This window comes from Carcharhinus amblyrhynchos, chromosome 23 (assembly GCF_965287045.1).
Source record: "Carcharhinus amblyrhynchos chromosome 23, sCarAmb.v2.hapA, whole genome shotgun sequence".
In the NCBI taxonomy this organism is placed as follows: domain Eukaryota; kingdom Metazoa; phylum Chordata; class Chondrichthyes; order Carcharhiniformes; family Carcharhinidae; genus Carcharhinus; species Carcharhinus amblyrhynchos.
In genome coordinates, this window is record NC_137346.1 from 16,250,372 (window position 1) to 16,273,908 (window position 23,537).

Here is a 23,537-nt window from a genome sequence, read left to right on the forward strand (position 1 = left end):
ACGTGGCGAAAGACTGCAGCAGGCGACGGTGCAGAGGGACCTCAGGGTCCTTGTGCATGAGTCGCAAAAACCCAGCCTGCAGGTGCAGCAGGTGGTCAGGAAGGCGAATGGGATGCTGGTCTTCATAGCGAGGGGGATTGAATATAAAAGTAGGGAGGTCTTACTGCAGCTGTATAGGGCATTGGTGAGGCCGCAGCTGGAGTACTGTGTGCAGTTTTGGTCGCCACACTTACGCAAGGATATTTTGGCCTTGGAGGGAGTGCAGAGGAGGTTTACTAGGCTGATACCGGAGTTGAGGGGGTTGAGCTATGAGGAGAGGCTGAATAAACTAGGCTTGTACTTGTTAGAGTTTAGAAGAATGAGGGGAGATCTCATTGAGACATATAAGATGATGAATGGGATGGATAGGATGGAGGTGGAGAGGCTGTTCCCGCTCAGAAAGGACAGTAGGACTAGGGGGCACAGCCTCAAGATAAAGGGGGGGCGGTTTAGAACGGAGTTGAGGAGGAACTTCTTCACTCAAAAGGTGGTGAATCTCTGGAATTCTCTGCCCGTTGAAGTGGTGGAGGCTGCCTCGCTAAATATATTTAAGATGCGGGTTGATGGATTTTTGATAAGCAAGGGGATTAAGGGTTATGGGGAGAGGGCGGGAATGTGGAACTGAGCCACGACAGATCAGCCATGATCTTATTGAATGGCGGGGCAGGCTCGAAGGGCTAGATGGCCTACTCCTGCTCCTATTTCTTATGTTCTTATGAATTCCCAGAAGCTGGCCATCTTATAATATTAGTCACCAGGCGGCTTGTGGCAGGCCCCTTAGTCAGTGTCTTTCCTTGCACCCTAAGCAGTCCTTTTCAAACAGTTCAGTTTATGTTTGGTTGGTTGGTGAAATTACAGATTAATGTCACTCATGCACAAGTCACGTCACCACAACAAATGTTATCCAGTTTTTGCTCTTTCAAAGTGCAATTTGTATGTTGGTCATGTTTGATTTCTTGAAAGAAAATGTGGGTAAAATTAAGTTCAGGCCATTTTTTACTCTTGTTCTCGCTACTAATGACAGACGGTAGTAGTTTGATGACCATTAAGGTACCAGTAATCACACTCCAGCTGCATGTAATATCTATAATTCCACACACCACTGATTTGGAGATTTACAAATCATTACAATCTGCCATCACTGAGCACGTTGTGGGTGCATTCAGTCACAACCCTTCATGAAGCCCTCATCAGTCTGGCAGATTCTATTGCTATATTTGAAAATAGCATCCCTGTCTGCTGAACACTCTACTGTATAAACTCCACTGATGACAAGTTAAGCCAGATTCAGACTTTTGGATACAAAGAAACCTTTCTGCAACGGAGATGCCACGTTCTCCAACACTGTTTGAATGTGGAAAGCAATATTTTCTCCCCAAAAGATGTGATAAAGTGCTATGTTAATGTATTTTTTCCTTTAAAGGTATCAAACAAAATGATTAGAGTGCGATGGCAGATAAAATTCTGGAAGTGAGAATTTGAAGCTTGTGAGAAGGTTTTGAACTTGTATTTATTGTGACTGAGGTCTTAATTCTGATCGCTTACCCACCCCCAATATCCATCGGTCCACCAATGGCAGCCATACCTTTAGCTGTCTTGGTCATAACCTGTGGAATCCTTTCCCTAAGCGCTTCCATCTCTGTCCCCCCCATCCTCATAGAATCATAGAATCCTCACATTGCAGAAGAGGCCATTTGGCCCGTTGAGTCTGTACCAACTCTCTGACAGAGTATCTTACCCAGGCCTTCTCCCCCACCCTATCCCTGGAACCTCACACATTTACCATGGCCAATCCACCTAAACTGCACAACTTTGGACACTAAAGGGCAATTTGGCATGGCCAATCCGACTAGCCCGCACATCTTTGGACACTAAGGGGCAATTTAACATGGCCAATCCACCTAAACTGCACATCATTGGATACTAAGGGGCAATTTAGCATGGCCGATCAAATTAACCTGCGCATCTTTGGACTGTGGGAGAAAACCAGAGCACCTGGAGGAAACCCATGCAGACACGAGCCAGGAATAAAACTCAGGTCCCTGGCACTGTGAGGCAGTAATGCTAACCACTATGGCACTGTGCCATCCATAAAACCATTTCACAGTCAGACCAGGTATGGGATGGGAGAGTAGAGGTAAAATTTCACCCCTCCTCACATGGGTGTAACACCCGTCCTTATTTGCCCTTGAGAAGGTGGTGATGAGCCACCTTTTGAACTGCTGCAGTCCATGTGATGTAGGTACACACACAGTGCTGTTAGAGTGCCCGAGGTTTTGACCCAGTCACAGCGAAGAAGGCTCGACATGTCCATGTCAGACCTTTTACAGACTATGTTACATGGTGTTATGGGTCCCACCACACCACATGACCTTTCTTGATTATGACCCTAAAAATAAGGTGGAGGAAGCTGCCCTGGGGACTGAAGATTTCCACACACCACTCCCACCTGCTACACCACTGTGCGAAATGTCAGAAAGTTCACCCGATGGGTGAGACACAGACTATCACGCCTTTGAAGGGAGAATTGAATAAATATTTGAAGTGGGGGAGTCAGAGGGGAGAGTGGCATGTGGGGAATTGAATAAATATTTGAAGTTTAGTGCTAGAAGAGAGAGTGGCACTAAGGCCAAGTTGTTAGGCAGCCCTGGCACAAAGCAAACATGGAGCCAATGGACACAACAGTGCTGCAGGTTTTTGAGCCAAGAATCCAGCACCTGGTGGATGACCATCCAAAAGTAGAAAAAGCAGCAGATACTTTGATTCTTGATTTCCATAACCAGAGAATAAATAGCTATGCAGCACAGAAACAAGCTCTTCGGCCTACCATGCCTGTGCCGACACATGACACCTTTCTAAACTAAAGGACCCCACGCACCCCGGACATTCTCTCCTCCACCTTCTTCCATCGCGAAACAGATACAGAAGTCTGAGGTTACGCACCAAAGCAACTGAAGAACATCTTCTTCCCTGCTGCTGTCAGACTTTTGAATGGACCTACCTCGCATTAAGTTGATTGTTATCTACACCCTAACTATGGCTGTATCGCTATATTCTGCATTCTCTCCTTTCCTTCTTTATGAACGGTATGCTCTATCTGCATAGTATATAAAAGTAGGGAGGTCTTGCTGCGGCTGTATAGGGCATTGGTGAGGCCGCAGCTGGAGTACTGTGTGCAGTTTTGGTCGCCATACTTACGCAAGGATATTTTGGCCTTGGAGGGAGTGCAGAGGAGGTTTACTAGGCTGATACCGGAGTTGAGGGGGTTGAGCTATGAGGAGAGGCTGAATAAACTAGGCTTGTACTCGTTAGAGTTTAGAAGAATGAGGGGAGATCTCATTGAGACGTATAAGATGATGAATGGGATGGATAGGATAGAGCCAGTTTTTGATAAGAGAGGGGATTAAGGGTTATGGGGAGAGGGCGGGAATGTGGAACTGAGCCACGGCAGATCAGCCATGATCTTATTGAATGGCGGGGTAGGCTCGAAGGGCTAGATGGCCTACTCCTGCTCCTATTTCTTATGTTCTTATGTTATGTTCTTAGGTGGAGAGACTCTTCCCGCTCAGAAAGGACAGTAGGACTAGGGGGCACAGCCTCAAGATAAAGGGGGGGCGGTTTAGAACAGAGTTGAGGAGGAACTTCTTCACTCAAAGGGTGGTGAATCTCTAGAATTCTCTGCCCGTTGAAGTGGTGGAGGCTGCCTCGCTAAATATTTTGAAGACGCGGGTTGATGGGATTTTGATAAGAGAGGGGATTAAGGGTTATGGGGAGAGGGCGGGAATGTGGAACTGAGACACGACAGATCAGCCATGATCTTATTGAATCGCGGGGCAGGCTCGAAGGGCTAGATGGCCTACTCCTGCTCCTATTTCTTATGTTCTTATGTTCACAAGAGACAATATTTTTCACTGTATGCAAATACACGTGACAATAATAAATCAAATGAAATGAACTGAAATCAAATCAAATCAAATCAAGACCTTTTGCTTCTACGTGATCCATGCCTATTCATGTTATCTGTCAGGATGCCTCTGAACATTGCTATTGTATCGGCTTCTACAACTTCCTCTGGCAGCGCATTCCAGGCACTTCCAACGCTTAGTGTCAAAAACTTGCCTCCTACATCCCTTTAACTTTCCCCTTTTTAACATTAAACCTATGTCCCCCAGTGATTGACACCTCTACGCTGGGAAAAAGACCCCAACTTTCCATTCTATCCATGCCTCTCATCATTTTGTAAACTTCTATCGGTTTGCCTCTCTGCCTCCAACATTCAAGTAAAAACCAGCCAAGTTTCTCCAATCTCTCCGCACAGCTAATACCCTGCAAAGCAGGCAACATCCTGGTAAACATTTTCTGTACCCTCTCCAAAGCCTCCACATCTTTCTGGTAGTGTGGCGACCAGAACTGTATGCAAGATTCCAAATATGGTTTAACTAATGTTCTACATAGCTGCAACATGACTTGTCAATTTTTATACTCTATGCCCCGGCTGATGAAAGCAAGCCTGCCATTCACCTTCTTCACCACCTTATCCACTTGCGTTGCCACTTTCAGGGAATGTGGACCTGTATGCTTAGATCCCTCTGTATGTTAATGCTTCTCAGGATTCTGCCATTTACTGTATACTTCCCTCCTGCATTAGACCTTTCAAGATGAATCACCTTGCATTTGGCTGGATTAAATTCCATCTGCCATTTCTCTACCCATGTCTCCAGCCTATAACTCTTGGTACCGTCTGCAAACTTACTAATCACACCTACATTCTCCTTCAAATCGGGGGTTCCAGCACTGATCCCTACAGGACACCGCTAGTCACAGATCTCCAGTCAGAAAAACACCTTTCCACTGCTACTCTCTGTCTTCTATGAAAAGCCAGTCCTGTATCCATCTTACCAGTTCACTGTGGATCTCATGTGCCTTCGCCTTCTGTATCAGCCTACCTTGAGGGGCTTTGCTAAAGTCCATGTAGACAGCATCCACCGCCCTGCCCTCACCAATCACCTTTGTCACTTCCTCCAAAACCACTGTCAAATTTGTGAGACCCACCTCCCCTGCACAAAACAATGCTTTCTATTTTTTAATTTGATTTTTTAATTTGATTTGATTTATTATTGTCACATGTATTAGCATAGAGTAAAAAGTTTCTTGTTTGTTGCACGCTATACAGACAGAGCATACCATTCATAGAGAAGGAAACAAGAAAGTGCAGCATGTAGTGTAACAGTCATCGCTAGTAAGTCCATATTTTTCCAAGTGTGAGTAAATCCTGTCTCTAAGGATCCTCTCCACTAATTTCCCTATCATTGATGTATGGCTCATTGGCCTGTAATTTCCCAATTTATTACTGTTGCTTCTCCTGTGACTAAAGAGGATACAGAGATTTCATAGAAGGCCCCTGAAATTTACCCATGTGCCTCCCTCAGTATTCTGGGATAGATTCCATCAGGCCCCAGGGACTTGAATACCTTAATGCCTTTCAAAACTCCCAACACTTCCTGCCTTTTTATATTAACATGCTCTAGAATATCAATATTAATCTCACTGCCATGTCCTTCTCCTTTGAGAAAACTGATGCAAGGTACTCGTTAAGGCAATAATCACTGGATTTACATTTTGCGTGAATGGCATGCACAATGTTCCATACCGCCAGTGCAAAGCACAATTGTGACTGGAATTAAAGGAATAAGAATCATGCAAACTCTGGGATTGCCAAGACTGTTAGCCAGTATTGGTAATCACTGTCAATGTGAAGCTTTTATGGTAACCCCCAATGTCCTGGCTGTCATGTCAGAAGGTCAAACATGATGCTTGGTGATGACCAGCACTTGCCTATAAAACATCTGCTTAAACACTTCCTTGCTCAACCCAATCTTGGCACAAGGCACCACATTCATAAATTGAACATGAATAAAAGCTACTGCCTCCTAACCAGGATCAAAATAATTTCAGGATTGAAATAATTCTGGTCGCCACATTACCAGAAGGACGTGAAGGCTTCGGAGAGGGTACAGAAAGAGTTACCAGAATCCAAAAGAGAAAATGCTGGAAAATCTCAACAGGTCTGGCAGCATCTGTGAGGAGAGAAAAGAGCTAATGTTTAAGGGTCATCTGGACGCGAAACATCAGCTCTTTTCTCTCCTTACAGATGCTGCCAGACCTGCTGAAATTTTCCAGCATTTTCTCTTTTGGTTTCAGATTCCAGCACCTGCAATAATTTGCTTTTATCCAGATTTATCAGGATATTGCCTGGTATGGAGGACACTAGCTATGAGGGGATGTTGGAGAACCTTGGTTTGTTCTCACTGGAACGACGGAGGTTGAGGTGCGACCTGATAGAAGTCTACAAGATTAGGACAGAATGGATAATCAGAAGCTTTTTCCCAGGGTGAAAGAGTCAATTTCTAGGGGGCAAAAATTTAAGGTGCGAGGGCAAGATTTAAAGGAGATGCGCTAGGCAAGTTCTTTTACACGGGGGTGGTGGATGCCTGGAACTTGCTGCCGGGGAAGGTAGTGGAAGCAGATACGATGGTGACTTTCAAGGGCATTTTGATAACTACATGAAGAGGATGGGATTGGAAGGATATGGTGCCCGGAAGGATAGGGAGTTTTAGTTCAGATAGACAGCGTGGTTGGTGCAGGCTTGAAGGGCCTGTTCCTGTGCTGTAACTTTTTTTGTTCTTTGTTCTAAAGCTAAAGAGTGACTTTTTAAACAAAGAAAAATTCACAACATCAGAGGACAGATTCTAACAATATTTAAAGCATCGGATTTCCTCCTGTTGTTTTCTCCCAAGCTGTGCGATCAAAGCTGATGGATTAAGCAAAACGCCACAGAGCTGAAAGGCCCAATTATTCTAGCACATTATGCCGGAATATTGGGGCATCCGACCTTAAAGATATCACAGCTGCTTACTCTGAGTCAGTCCAATCAGTTAGTCAGTCAATAGTGAAAGAAGAAGAACATGCATTGATTGAGTTGAATTGTGTTGTTTTGTCTACAAATTCAGCAGTCAATTTGCCAGGAAATAAATGCCCAGTTAATCTATGTTGTATGAGGCTCAAATGGTGATTGAAATATTCCTTATTTTTTTGCAAAACGGTGCCAAACAATCCTTTAAATGCACCTCAATAAATGATCTTGAAAAATAACCCCTTCTACAATCCTTTTGCATTGCACTGTGGTGTCAGGCTGGACTTTATATTAAAGTGACACTTAGAATCATAGAATCCCCACAATGCAGAAGGAGGCCATTCAGCCCATCGAGTCTGCACTGACAACAATCCCACCCAGGCGCTTAACCCAACGTATTTACCCTGCTAATCCCATTAACACTAAGAGGCAATCTAGCCCATCCAATCAACATAATCTGCACATCTTTGGAGGAAACCGGAGCCCCCAGAGGAAATCCACGCAGACATGGGGAGAACGTGCAAACTCCACTCAGACAGTGACCCGAGCTGGGAATCGAACCTGGATCACTCTGACTGTGAGGCAGTAGCAATGTGGTAATTACACTTAATACCATAACACTGGGCAAACAGATGCATTGGTTTACACTCAAGGCTAAGCATCAGTCGATAGTTGTTTTGATACTCCTTTGGATTTAAGCTTGCATTCAGGAATGTCATGAGGATTAAGGGCTGTTGAACCAGTTATCAGGCCCACCCTACAGAGGGATCCGAGTGGATAGCAAAGGACCCTCCACTCAGCAAATACTTTCCATGTAACTTTCTTAGGCCCTTTGGCTCACATTGTGCACCATGCTCTCTGCAGTCTTGGTGAGAGTCGTATAACCTAATAAATAAACAAAAATCCAGTTATTTGAAAAATTAAAATCCAGCACCTCCAAATGAGACAATAGGCATTGATTCTGACACTGCACCTAGTAAGGTGTTATTACTACCCAAAGATAGTAAGGACTGAACAATAGCAGGGTGGTATTGGGATGGACAGTAACAGGATATGTGAGAGGCTGGTCAATTCGCAACTATTATGGATGGAGGGATTTTCTAGTCTCCGCAAGGTGTGTTTCTCCTGCCGGGATCTTCTGCTCCCGCTGCTGTCAATAGGATTTCCCATTGATTGCACCCCACACCACTGAGAAACCCACGGTGGGGTTGCACCATTGGCGGGACCAAAAGATCTCAGTGGTGTGAATAGCCAGAGAATCCTGGCCATTTCTACAGACATCATGCAAATGTACCCTTCCACTGCTGCCCTCTGTCTTCTACGACTGAGCCAGTTCTGTATCCACCATGCCAGCTCAACTCTGATCCCATGCGACTTCACCTTCTGTCATGAGGGACCTTACCAAGGGCCTTACTGAAGTCCATGTAGACAACATCCACTTCCCTACCCTCATCAATCATCTTTGTCACTTCCTCGAAAAATTCGATAGTTAGGGAGACATGACCTCCCCTTCACAAACCCACGTTGCCTCTTGCTAATATGTCCATATATTTCCAAGTTGGAATAAATGCTGCCTCGAAGAGTCCTCTCCAATAATTTCCCCATCACTGGCGTTAGGCTCACTGGCCTGTAATTACCTGGATTATTCTTGCTACTCTTCTTAAACAAAGGACCAACATCAGCTATTCTCCAATCCTCTGGGACCTCCCCTGTACGGTAAGAAGTCTCACAACACCAGGTTGAAGTCCAACAGGTTTATTTGGTAGCACAAGCCACAAGCTTTGGAACACTGTGCTTTCATTAGGTGAGTGGGAGTTGTGTTCACAAACAGGGCATTTATAGACACAAACTCAATTTCCAAGATAATGGTTGGAATGAGAGCATTTACAGGTAGTCAAGTCTTAAAGGTACAGGCAGTGTGAGTGGAGAGAGGGTTAAGCATATGTTAAAGAGATGTGTATTGTCTCCAGACAGGACAGTTACTGAGATTTTGCAAGCCCAGGCAAGTCGTGGGGGTTACAGATAATGTGACATGAACCCAAGATCCCGGTTGAGGCCATCCTCTTGTGTGCAGAACTTGGCTATCAGTTTCTGCTCAGTGATTCTGCGTTTTCGTGTGTCATGAAGGCTGCCTTGAAGAACGCTTACCCGAAGATCAGAGGCTGAATGCTCGTGACCGCTGAAGTGTTCCCCAACAGGAAGGGACCTCCCCTGTCTAGTGATTGCCAGGTGGTGCTCATTCATCCATTGTCCGCATGGTCTGACCCTCTGTAGACTCTCTGTAGACTCAGCTGACCTATGCAGACACTACGACAATGGACGAATGAACCCCGTTCGACAATCACCAGGCAGGTATGAGCCCTCCGAGGTGTCCTCCCACAATACAGCTGTGATATTCTCCTTAACCAGTAGTGCAAATCCCCCACCCCTTTTACATCCTCCTCTATCCTGCCTGAAACATCTGTATCCTGGAAAGTTTAGCTGCCAATCCTCTCCTTCCCTTAATCCAGTCTCTATAATAGCAACAACAACATAATTCTAAGCACTAACCCAAGCTCTAAGTTCATCTGCCTTATCGGTTACACTTCTTGCATTGAAACAAATGCACTTCAGTCCAGCAGACCCTCCTTGATTAGTACACCCTGCCTTGCTCTTTCTCTGAGTCTTATTGACCCTACTGTCTGGTTTCCCTTCAGTTAATTCACCTTTACTTTGGTTCCCACCTCCCCGCCAAGATAGTTTAAATCCTCCCGTGTGACACTAGCAAACCTCATTGCTGTGTCAATCCAAAGCTGTGAAACTAACCAACTATCATCACTTTAAAGATCCGAAGGGAGATACAGAACATTCACTGAGTGGACTTTCCCATATGAGCACAATACATTTTTATTATGCCTGCTTCTGTAAACATGATGTGGGTATGCTGGTGTTGGACTGGTGTAAACACAGTAAAAAGTCTGACAACACCAGGTTTTAGTCCAACCTATTTAAATAGGTTGGACTAAAACCTGGTGTTGTCAGACTTTTTACTGTGCTTCTGTAAAAGCAGATTGGTATCTTCCTTTGTACAAAGAGACTGTCCAATATGCCATATGGGTATATTAAAAAAAGTTGTTGATTTTATCCAGCCCCTAATAGTATTGTGCACATTTTGTAGGCGGCACGGTGGCACTGTTTAATACTGCTGCCTCACAGCGCCAGGGACCTGTGTTCAATTCCCAGCTTGGGTCACTGTCTGTGTGGAGTTTGCACATTCTCCCCATATCTGTGCGAGATTCTCCTGGTTCTCAGTTTTCCTCGCACAGTCTGAAAGACGTGCTGGCTAGCTGCATTGGTCATTCTAAATTGTCTCTCAGTATACCCGAATAGGTGCCAGAGTGTGGTGACTAGGAGATTTTCACAGCAACTTCATTGCGGTGTTAATGTAAGCTTCCTTGTGACAATAATAAATAAGCTTTCAAACCTCTGAAGTGGTGCTGAAAAATTATTCTATTTGGCTTGCTTTGCAGGCATCCTGATCCTCATTAAAGCTTATTTAATTAGTGTCACAAGTAGGCTTAAATTAATAAAAGCAATTTACTGCTGATGCTGGAACCTGAAGCCAAAAGAGAAAATGTTGGAAAATCTCAGCAGGTCTGGCAGGAGAACTGATGTTTCAGGTCCAGATGACCCTTTGTGCATTAACACTGCAATGAATTTACAGTGTTGCCACACTCCATCGCCTGTTCAAGTACATTGGAGCACCCAAAGGAAATGCATGTCGACACAAGGAGAACCTGCAGACTCTGCACAGACAATCACCCAAGCCGGGGATTGAACTGGGGTCCCTGGCGCTGTGAGGTAAGGTGTACGCTGGGATCTGATTAACCTTGCCGATAGTAGATTCATGTCATAGTATATTTCAGTGAATGGGAACTAATTATGTCTGCATCCTTTCCCACCTTTCTAAATGGGCATTCTGTCATTAAGCAGCTATGTTAGAGGTTCCTGTACCAATGTGTATGCTGTGTCATCTATTCACAGTAACACACATCTGCCTCTGCTATAAAGCCCAGCTGGCTTGTTTGGTCAACACCATAAGGTTGATCTCTCCCTTTTTAAACAGTGGCTGATGATTTATGAACCTTTCTGCTTATGTCAACATTACCCAACAGAGCAAGCATACAAAGGAGCTGAGAAAAGCTAATCATTGAACGAAACGCCAGTATGTTTCTACTTCCAGTACATTTAACTAATATGGAGGGGGATTGAGATCACAAGAATTATTCTTTTGTCTCATGATACTTATGTATCATCAATAGCTCCCCAGTCCATCTACCAAGTAGCCTAGCCTCATTAGGAGCCAAGACATTGAGTGTTTTCAGGCTATCTGATTAGGGTGGCACAGTGGTTAGCACTGCTGCCCCACAGCGCCAGGGACTCAGGTTCAATTCCCGTCTTGGGTCACTGTGCAGAGTTTTCACGTTCTCTCCATGTCTGTGTGGGTTCCCTCCGGGCGCTCCGGTTTCTCCCCACAGTCTGAAGATGTGCATGTTAAGTGCATTGGCTATTAAAATTGCCCCCTTACTGTCAGGGGGATTAACAGGGTAAATACCCATGGGATTGTGGGGACAGAGCCTGGATGGGATTGTTGTCAGTGCCTGTTCAAATTTCCCCCCTTCTGCATTTGATTTATTATTGTTACATGTATTGGGATACACTGAAAAGTATTGTTTCTTGTGTGCTGTACAGACAAAACATATAATTCATAGAGTACATAGGGGGGAAGGAAAGGATAGGGCGCAGAATATGTTGTTACAGTCATAGAGAGTAGAGAAAGATGAACTGAATATAAGGTAGGCAGCAGGGAAGAAGTTGTTTTTGAGTCGGTTGTTACGTAATCTCAGACTTTTGTATCTTTATCCATTGGAAGAAGGTGGAAGAGAGAATATCCGGGGTGTGTGGCGTCCTTGATTATGTTGGTTGCTTTTTCAAGGCAGTGGGATGTGTAGACAGAGTCAATGGATGGATTCGATGATTCTATGATAGTTGGGATGCTGACTGCTTCCCTGGGTTATGCATTGTTGCACTGAGTCTCTGACATCTCTTTTAATTACCATAGAATCATATCATCGAACCCTACAGTGCAGAAAGAGGCCCTTTGGCCCATCGAGTCTGCACCAAACACAATCCCACCCAGGCCCTAACCCCACATCCCTACATATTATACCCACTAATCCCTCTAACCTACGCATCTCAGGACACTAAGAGGCTATTTCTTAGCATGGCGAATCAACCTAACCCGCACATCTTTGGATTGTGGGAGGAAACCGGAGTTCCCGGAGGAAACTCACGCAGACACGAGGAGAATGTGCAAACTCCACACAGACGGTGACCCGAGCCGGGAATCGAACCCAGGACCCTGGAGCTGTGAAGCAGCAGTGCTAACCACTGTGCTACTGTGCCGCAAAGATCTTGCCGTTGTTCATTAATTTCTTGAAATAAAAAAATCTTCCTTTTGGAGAGGGGCAGCTTGTGTAACTCTCACTGAGGAGCAGTTGTGCCTCTGCAGCAGACTCAGGTAGGCAGCGAGTTCACTTGGTTATTGCCGATGGCCATTTGTAGAGTGATCGACTTCCTGAGTGACCCCACTCGAAGTCGTTGGGTTTCGGGGAACTTGTTTCACTTGCTCAGAGCTGCCAGAAGGATGAGCGGCAGATTGCACAGCGTGCACAGATTGTCAACAGGTTTTCAGGGTAGTGGCAGTGACCTGGAAATCTCCCCCTGCTGTTACAAATCAGGCAGCAAAAGCTGGACACTGGTTTCAGCCATTGGCCCGGAATTTCCCAGAGCCTCATGAAATTGTACACCCAGGCCCCTGAATGGTGCAAAAGAGAGAGAGGAACTTATGGGGTAAGTGTCTATGGTCATGCCGCAATTTCCTGGGGCATTCCTCCCTTTACCCTCGCCAAAGAACAGCGAGAAGTTAATGATCGTAACTTCACCCCCATCAAAAATTAATCGCCTGTGCTCATCTTCTGGAGGAAGGCCAGTTTCCACATCACTGCCACTTGCTGAAGAACAAGGCTGTTATTGACCTGATAGCCACCTATGCGATTAAAGACTAAAAGTGAAAATGCTCGTAACATGATAGGAAAAGCCATTTTCATGCAAAGATCTTGCCGTTCTTCACTAACCCAGATAAAGCAGGAATGCAAACTGTCCAAGCTGAAAAACAGCAGATTTATCACCCATGGACACTGATTACTTAGAACAAAGAACAGTTCAGCACAGGAACAGGCCCGTCCACAGTGCTGTGCCCAACATGACGTCAAATTAAACTAATCCCTTCTGGCAGTGCTGGATCTATATCTCTGTATTCTTTGCAAATTCATCTAAAAGCCGCTTAAGTGCCCCTATCGTATCTGCCTCCATCACCCCTGGCACTGTGTTCCAGGCACCGACCACTCTCTGTGTTAAAAACTTGCTCCTCACAAAAGATGTGCAGGTTAAGTGGATTGGCCATATTAAATTGCCCATTAGTGTCAGGTGGACTAACTGGGGTAAATACATCGGGTTATAGGGAATAAGGTCTGAGTGGGATTGTGGTCAGTGTAGACGCGATGGCCCAAATAGAACCCTACAGCGCAGAAGGAGGCTATGAATCGCATTTCCTTTGAACATTCCCCCTCTCACGTTAAGCGCATGTCCTCATACCCTTTCCATGTCTCTCATAATTTTATAAACTTCATTTTTGGATTTTAAAATTTAAAGTTTGTTTATTAGTGGCTTACATTAACATTACAATGAAGTTACTGTGAAAATTCCCTAGTTGCCACACTCTGGTGCCTGTTTGGGTACACTGAGGAAGATTTTAGCATGGCTAATGCACCTAACCAGCATGTCTTTAGGACAGTGGGAGAAAACCGGAACACCCAGAGGAAACCCACGCAGACATGGGGAGAACCTGCAGATTTCGCACAGTCCGTTACGCAAGCCGGGAATCAAACCCAGGTCCCTGGCACTGTGAGGCAGCAGTGCTAACCACTGTGCTACTGTACCACCCTATTGAATTGATATTGATTTGATTTATTATTGTCACAGATGTTATTATACAGCAAAAAATATTGTTTCTTGCGTGCTATACAGACAAAGCATACTGTACATAGAGAAGGAAGAGAAAGAGTGCAGAATGTTGTGTTACAATCATAGCTAGGATGTGGAGAAAGATCAACTTAGTGCAAGGTAGGTCCATTCAAAAGTCTGACAGCAGCAGGGAAGAAGCTGTTCTTGAGTCGATTGGTACGTGACCTCAGACTTTTGTATCTTTTTCCCGACGGAAGAAGGTGGAAAAGAGGATGTCCGAGGTACATGGGGTCCCTGATTATGCTGGCTGCTTTTCTGAGGCAGCGGGAAATGTAGACAGAACCATTGGATGGGAGGCTGGTTTGTGTGATGGGTTGGGCTACATTCATGACCCTTTGTAGTTGTTTTGCTGTCTTGGACAGAGCAGGAGCCATACCAAGCTTTTAAAGTTTATTTATTGCTGTCACGAGTAGGCTTACATTAACAGTGCAATGAAGTTACTGTCACCACCCGAGTCACCACACTCCGGCACTTGTTCGAGTACACCGAGGGAGAACTTAGCATGGCCAATGCTCCTAACCAGCACGTCTTTCGGATGGTGGGAGGAAACTGCAGCACCCGGAGGAAGCCCTCACAGACATGGGGAGAACGTGCAGACTCCACACAGACAGTGACCCAAGCCAAGAATCGAACGCAGGTCCCTGGTGCTGTGAGGTAGCAGTGCTAACCCACTGTGCCATCGTGCTGTGATACAACCTGAAAGAGTTGTGCCTCAGAAAGACAGTGGGAATGGCTTCTGTTAATATTGTGTGTGAAGCTAGCTGGTTGAATGTTGCGTACGCTCAACTGCAGTGAATCATTCTGGATTATGAGGCACGGATTAGAAATTGGAAAGTTGCAGCTTAAACATTCACTCTTTCATCGTGCTCCACTGCATCGATTCCATTGGCACCTCTGTAGCCATTCGCCTTCCAGTCCTGGCAGGCCAGAGACATACACATGCTAAAAACAGACCACTCTTTTCAATTTATCCCGATTAAACTGTAATGAGAAGCAACTGACTCATCTAATTGAATTTGATCTCTGGTGTTTAGAATTTGATTTAGCTTAGCTTGAGAATTGTCAACTCCCATTAAACAGGTCCAGTCAATACTTGTTTTCTTAATCTTTGAGCGAGGAGGAGACTGCGGCTCTTCAATAAGTGAATTAATGTGAGAAAATAAATGAAGATAAGGTGCATTGTATAGAAGACAAATCTAAATTGCTTTGCACAGCCTCCATAGTTATCATGTCTACAGCTGCCTATGCCCTAAGCTCTGGAATCTCTGCCGAAACCACTTGATCTCTCCCTTCTCCTTACTTCTTTGACCAAGCAATATCCAAATATCTCCTCCTATGGCGTCATATCAATTTTTGTCTGATAATATTCCTGCTCCTTGAGTCATGTAGCTGCATGAAAGGTGCTATATAAATTCATGCCCTTGTTGTTGTTAAGCGGACACCAATGGGTGTGCAGAGGAAATGTTAAATCCATGTCTGTGAATGGTTATTGCCTTAGAATCCCTACAATGCGGAAGGAGGCCATTCGACCCATTGGGCCTGCACTGACTCACTGACAGAGCGTCTCACCCAGGCCCTATGCCAGTAACTTCACATATTTGCCCCATTAATCCCCCTAACACAAACATCTTGGGATACTGCGGGACAATTTAGCCGGGCCGCTCCACCTAACCGGCGCATCTTTGGTGTGTGGGAGGAAACTGCAGCACCCGGAGGAAACCCACGCAGATGCGGAGAGAACGGGCAGACTCCACACGGACAGTCACCCAAGCCGGGAAGTGAACCCAGGTCACTGGGACTGTGAGGCTGCAGTGCCGCCCCCATCCGTGATTCGCCGCTATGCTTGCTGTGCTGCATTCAAATTAGAAAGTCAGGAAATTCTCAAACAAGTTAACAGAAGCGGGATGGTCATACGAGACAGTGAGATTCGTGGGCTACTGCAGAAACTTCCGTGTCGTAACTCCCTCAGTGACCCAGTAACTCTGAGCTGACATAGCAGTCGCATGTAGGTAATTATTCTGATTTACCTCCTTGTAATGAACTGGATTCAATTTGTGGTGACTAATTCACAATCATTAATTGTGAACATTGTCACTGACAACTGCATTCATATAGCGCCTTTCACGGACAGAACATCACTCACAAATGGCGCGACTGGCGGTGCCAACCAGCAAAACCAATCTTGAAAGCTGAACAAAATGGAATTGAGCAAATGACCAATCAATCCCAGTGCACAGTTCATCGGGTCGTGTTGCCAATTTCTGTAAAGGTTAAATTTAATCGGACAATTGAAGGAAACACTTGAGTTTGTCTATTTCATTGCTCCTGTTCCTTGTTCTTTTAGTGGTTGATGCTAAGCGGACCAGAATGCACTGCTCTGATGGGGCTGAATTTTACAAAGCACTAATGGGATTGGCTGTCCCACCATGCCTATGTCAAAGAAGGCATGACGAAGTTGACTTGGCAATTGGATGCCATCATACCAGTCTCTGATATCACCGGAGATGAGCAAACACGGAAACCATAAGCCTGCCCGCCATTTTGAGATAACCCATGAACCAGCCATCGAACTTGTTAACAACCTAACTGAGTGCAATGTTTTGCTGCCCACTCCATTTTTCAGGCATGGTGAAGGTTGGGCAGCGTTTTACGCGAGGTAAAAGGAGGGGCACAAGGTGGAAGGAGGAGCCTTTCAACGGCACAATGGCTACAAATACCATCAGAGACTGCTGGTGATTGTGGCAATGCCTGTATGCTTTTTTTTATTCGCTACTCTGAGGCTGCAAAAGGAAATATGGTGGGATTGAGGGGACAGGGGGCCTTAAATTGGTGGGCCATGACTGACTGTGTTCACAGCATAAACCTGCTCCCTGTGACACTTTTGCCAAAATGCCCAATTAGCAATGGAGCCGTCTTTCCCAATTATCAATCTTCCCAGCCTGTGGATCCCCCTTCCCCACCCATTCAGTTTCACCATCACTTTCCCCATTCCTGCAAATAAAAAACCCTTGAAAAAACCTACATCCTTGTCTATACTTCAACTCCCTGTCACCAATCCCTTTTCTTCCTCCATAACATTGGACGCTAAGAGGCAATTCAGCCTGGGCAATCCACCTAGCCTGCACATCTTTAGACTGTAAGAGGGGACTGGAGATGTTATGTAGTGAAGAGCTACACACATGTCAGATGTTGGCAGGGTGGAACAGTAACAGAGTGGTTAGCAGTAATGCCTCACAGTGCCAGGGACCCGGGTTCAATTCCCGGCTTGGGTCACTGTCTGTGTGGAGCTTGCATGGTCTCCCTGTGTCTGTGTGGATTTCCTCCAGGTGCTCTGGTTTAGTCCCATACTCCGTAGATGTGCAGGGTAGGTGGATTTGCCGTGATAAATTGCTCCTTAGTGTCCAAAGTTGTGTAGGTTTGCGGGAGGGGGCGGGGGAGCAGTTTGCCACAGTAAATGTGTAAGGCTACGAGGGACAGGACAGAAGGGAGGACCTGGATAAGTTTCTCTTTTTGAGAACCGGTGCAGACTCAATGGGCCGAATGGCCTCTTTCTCCACTGTAGAGATCCTATAATTCTTTGGCATTATTGATGCTTTTCTTTGATTGCATGTAGCTGCCTGAATGCTGAGGGGGTGAATTCCTTCTGCAGGCAAGTTTCTATTATTGGAAAGTCCTTGGGGAAGTTTCTGAAAAGGGATTCATTACACTCACTTTGATGATGTGATCATTGTGTTTGAAGTTCCATCCTGCGTGTACACAGTACACATCACTTATCAGTGCAGAACCAGCGGCCAACCACAGATTCCTTGGTTCAATTCCTCGCATGCTGTTTCTGTGATATTCACTTCCCTTCCATTCACCAACCGGGGTCAACTTGTTATAGACCAGGAGACAATGAAAAGCTTCTTCTTTTACTCTCCCCTGGGCCCAATGAGTAAAGACACATGTCTACTAAACCTTCACCGCTGTGCCCAATCTGGCTAATCCCAACCTGAGGTGCTGCATTGTTTCTCAGCACTTTCATTTTAGAATCCCTACAGTACAGATGGAGGCCATCCGGCCCATTGAGTCTGTACCAACCACAATCCCACCCAAGCCCTATTCCCATAACCCTACACATTTACCCTCCTAATTTTCTTGCTCAATTTAGCGTGGCCAATCAACCTAACCCACACATCTTTGGACTGTGAGAGGAAACCGGAGCACTTATAGGAAACGCACGCAGACACAGAGAGAATGTGCAAACTCTACACTTGTGGACTGAGGATTGGATAATCAGTAATCGTTCTTGTTTATATTTACTGCCTTGCATCCCTGGCTGGGAATGTAAGCGTGCATGAAAATAATTCCTGGCTGTTTCAAGCTACATTCTCCTCCTTGATCACAAACCATACTAGCAGCCCACTGCTCCGACTCAGATATGGCCACTTGAATAAGGTACTGCAGGGCTGCTAATGTGAGGCAAAAGTCGCCACAACCCCAGATGACCATAGACTGCTCTCCCCTTTAAGGAAGAAAGCTGATTGGTGTGATTTAACCTGAGGATCGTCACATCTCAGGCAAGGTTGAGGAGGAGGGGCCTCCATCAATAACCTCAGTGTGGGAACTGAACCAACATTGTTGGTGTTGCTCAGCATCACAAACCAATCGTCCAGCCAACTGAGCTAAACCAGGTTCGATTCTGACCTTGGGTCACTGTCTGTGCTGAGTCTGCACATTCTCCCCGTGTCTGTGTGGGTTTCCTCCCACAGTGCGAATGACGTGCTGGTTAAGTGCATTGCCTGTGTTAAATTCTCCCTCAGTGTACAGGTGCCGGTTTGTGGCGACTGGGGGATTTTCACAGTAACTTCATTGCAGTGTTAATGTAAGCCTACTCGTGACACTAATAAAAAAAACTTTAATCACTTGCAGCACCTGTGATTCATGCACCAGGGCAGCCAGATCCCTCTGTACCACCAAGTTCTGCAATCTCTGTCTGTTTAAATACTACGCTGCTTTTCTATTCCCCTTCCAAAATGGATAGGTTCACATTTATGCACATTATACTCCATCTGTCAAATTTTTGGCTCACTTGTTTAACCTATTCTATTTCACAGACTCTCTACCTCCTCTTGACAACTTATTTTCCTATCCTAGTGTCATAGGCAAATGTAGCTACTACGCCCTTGGTTTCTTCACCCAAATCATTGTTGCAGACTGTAAGTTGCTGAGGCCCCATGAGGCATTGATCCCCGTGGCAGTCCAGCTTGCCAACCCAAAAAAAGACCCATTTACCCCTACTCTTTGCTTCCTGTCAGCTAACCAATCCGTTCTCTGTGCTAATACTGTTAGGTAGTGGCACTCCGGCTGTCGTCAAGTCAGTTCAGGCTTTGTTAGAAACGAAAGGTATTTATTGATGAAGAGGAAACTTAGTACAGGGGTTTGCAGCCTCCGGCTGCCTTGGTGCAGCCTCTGTGGTGGTTCCACTTTTACATGCTAACCACATGTCTTCCAGGTGAATTCTGCTCCAGCGAGGATACCATCCTGTGGGATGATCGCTCACTCTCGGTTCCAATTGGTTCCTCAAGCCAGGTGACCCTCTTCTGCTGTACTGTCTGAAAGAGACAGACCCCTACAAATCACTACAGTTACACCCCCTTCACCACGTTATCTTATTTTGTGTAGTAAGTTCGATGTGGCACGCCACCATTTGCTCAAAGTCACTCAGGAATAATGACAAAATGGGCAAATGACACTTGGAGAACTGGATTCTAACACTTCCAGGGGAAGAGGCAGTTAATAAGAAAAAGATTTACCTCTGATATTGAGAGATTGTGGCCTAGTGGTATTATCGCTTGACTATTATTCCAGAAATTCAGCTAACTGTCTTGGGGACCTGGGTTCAAATCCCACCATGGCAGATGGTGGAATTTAAATTCAGTAAAAAAAAATCTGGAATTAAGATGACCATGAAACCATTGAGAAAACACATCTGATTCACTAATACCCTTTAGGGAAAGAAATCTGCTGTCTTTACCTGGTCTGGCCTACGTATGACTCCAAAGCCGCAGCAATGTGGTTGGCTCTCAACTGCCTTCTGAACAAGGACAACTAGGGATGGGCAATAAAGGTTGGCCAGCCAGCAATGCCCATGTCTCATAAGTGAATATATTTAAAAAAAACTCGACTAGCAATCCATAGACCTGGGGTCTCTGGGAACCTGGGTTCAAATCCCACTGTGGTAGATGGGCAACTAGGAATGGGTAATAAATGCTGGCTGGCCAGGGACTCCCACATCCCACCGCAAGAAACTACAAAGAATCGTGGACAAAGCCCAGTCGATCACTCAAACCAGCCTCACATCCATTGACTCTGTCTAAACTTCCCACAACCTTGGAAAAGCAGCCAGCATAGTTAAGGACTCCACACATCCCGGACATTCTCTCTTCCACCTTCAGGAAAAAGATACAAACGTCTGAGCACGTGTACGTCCCTAGTACCATCAGATTTTTGAATGGACCTCCTCATATTAAATTAATCTTTCTCTACACCCTAGCTATGACTGTAACACTGCATTCTGCACTCTCTCCTTCCCTTCTCAGCCAAATCTCCATTCACTGCAGCAAGACCAGAGAATCCCATCAGCGCAAAAGGCTGGGGAATTGCGGCCACTAACTTAAAAAGAATAATCTTTTTATTATGTTAAAGCTTCCTGTAAAACAGCACATTATTGAGGAACATAGAGTAAATGAAGAGTAAATTAAGGAACAAGTGAAGCATGTTATTTGGAATAATCTGCTGGTTTAAAAATAACAGGATTTTATTTTCCTCCCACAAACAGTGCCAACCTGCATTCTTTTTTAATAACCGACTGACTCCAATTGTACTAATTGTGCAGAAACCAAGATAGCGCAGAGGAGCTGGAGGAGGTGTGGCGGGGGGGTGGGTGGAAGGGTTGGTGCAGTGGCAGGTGGCTGAGACAGTCTGTCAAACAAACCCTCTAGGCTAATATAGCGAAAACCTCGGGGTCGCGGCAGAGCTCAGGAAATGACCCTTCCTGTCAACCTCCAGATGGTCAGGAGAGACGGAGAGAATAAGTCAGGCCCGAGCTCATTTAATGAAACCATTATTGATACTCAGAAGAACGGGTGGCTCTGACGCACGGACGGTGTAATTAGATTATGAAAATCAACCTCATCACTTTCAGGCCAAATCAGGAGGAGGAGATCCGTGACCATTTGTCATCCTTTGATTTGGATCATGTGTTTCTGCTGCTACCAGCAATCGTATAACTAACATTCCTTGTTTTCCTGCAAGGATCTGATTAGGCTGAAGGCACAAGATTTTGGATCCCTATTTAATTATGCCACATTTTTTCAATTTGCCTTAAAATGAAACAGCATTTTCTAGATAAAAGTAATGGCTGGAAGGCCTTAATTATCCTTGGTCCACAGTGTATAAATGCTTGACTGCGACATTCTTCTTTGCAGGAAGATTAAGTCATTTCAAATTACTACATTAAGCGCCTCTGATGAAACAATAGACAAGGGAACGTCACAGAGGGCAGTATGGTGGCACAGTGGTTAGCACTGCTGCTTCACAGCACCAGGGTCCAGGGTTCGATTCCCGGCTTGACTGTGTGGAGTTTGCACATTTCCCCTGTGTCTGCGGGGCTTTTCTCCGGGTGCTCCGGTTTCCTCCCACACTCCAAAGATTTGCAGACTTGACAGATTGGCCATGACAAATTGCCCCTTAATGTCAGGGGGTTGAGCCAAGGTAAATGCATGGGGTTATGGGAAAAGTGTGATTGTGGTCAGTGCAGTCTCGATGGATTGAATGGCCTCCTTCTGCACTGTAGGGATTCTACGTTGTGGAGATGCCGGCGTTGGACTGGGGCAATCACAGTAAGAAGTCTCACAGCACCAGGTTAAAGACGTCTGTGTCGATAAGCGCGATCTACTTGGAGATCCTCTCCACTTGGAGCCGGCAGTTTGCGGTGTTGATGGTAGCCATAACCTGTTCTACTTTAACCTGGCATTGTGAGACATCTTATTGGGATTCTATGTCACATGAAGGAGCGACTGTCCTTCCCTCGACCCCTATGCCTCTCTCTCTTTCCGTCAATTGACTCTGTCTACACTTCCCCTGCCTCGGAAAAGCAGCCAGCATAATCAAGGACCCCACTCACCCTGGACATTCTCTCTTCCACATTCTTCCATCAGGAAAAAGATGCAAAAGTCACGTACCAACCGGCTCAAGAACAGCTTCTTCCCTGCTCCATCAGACTTTTGAATGGACCTACCTCGCACTAAGTTGATCTTTCTCTACACCCTAGCTATGACTGCAACACTACATTTCGCTCTCTCCTCCCCTTCTCTATGAACAATATCCTTTGTCTGTATAGTGTGCAAGAAGGTTCACCCAGGATGTTGCCTGATCTCGAGGGTGATGACTATGAGGAAGGATAAAGGCTGAGGGAGACCTGATAGAGGTCTACAGGATTATGAGAGGCACAGACAGGGTGGATAGTCAGAGGCTTTTCCTGAGAGTAGAAGTGTCAATTACAAGGAGACATAGGTTCAAGGTGAGAGGGGAAAGTTTAAAGGAGATGTGTGGGGGAAATCTTTCACACAGAGAGTGTGGGTGCATGGAATGGTGGAAGCAGGCACATTAGCAACATTTAAGAGGCATCTGGATTGGTACATGAATAGGAAGGGAATAGAAGGAAATGGACTGAGTAAGGGCAGAAGGTCTTTTTTTGTAGCTAGTCAGGACATCGTGGTCGACACAGTGTTGGAGGGACAACACTCGAAACTTGATTGGCAATGTAAACTGTGTTTTACCTCGATTTATTATTGCAGATTTGAAAAGAGAAGGAATTTTGACCATCTGAAATGAACCTGCTGTGCATTTCCAAAACATTCTGATTGAGTTGTTGTTACATCCGGTGAGCTGATGGATAGCTTGGAGTTGCGGATGATGGATTTTCATTGTACCAGGGGCACAGTTTTTGCTCAGGGAAGCACTCAGATCTTCAGTAATGGACCTTTTGATGGAATGTTGGCAGGCAGAGTTGCCACTGCTGCTGGCAGGCAGGATAGTGGCAGCAGTGGGTGATGGATGGCAGCCTCGCTGACATAGAATCATAGAGGTTTACAGCATTTGCTGATGCCACGTAACATCTTGAAGGTTTGTAATATACGTTGAGGATGCCTGGAGCTGATCTCCCCTAATTGCATACCACTCTACTTTTTTTGTGGCTCCATCTTGCCAGTGGGGCATGGCGTGAATGGTGATAGGCTGACACATCGACCGACAGGTATTGGAGAATCAATAAAACATTTCTTTTTGACTAAGCTTTTTGTCTTCTGACCTGATGTAGAGCCATAGAGCAGCATGGAAACAGGCCCTTCAGCCCAACTTGTCCTTGCCACCCTTAGTTTTTAATCACTAAGCTAATCCCAATTGCCCACATTTGGCC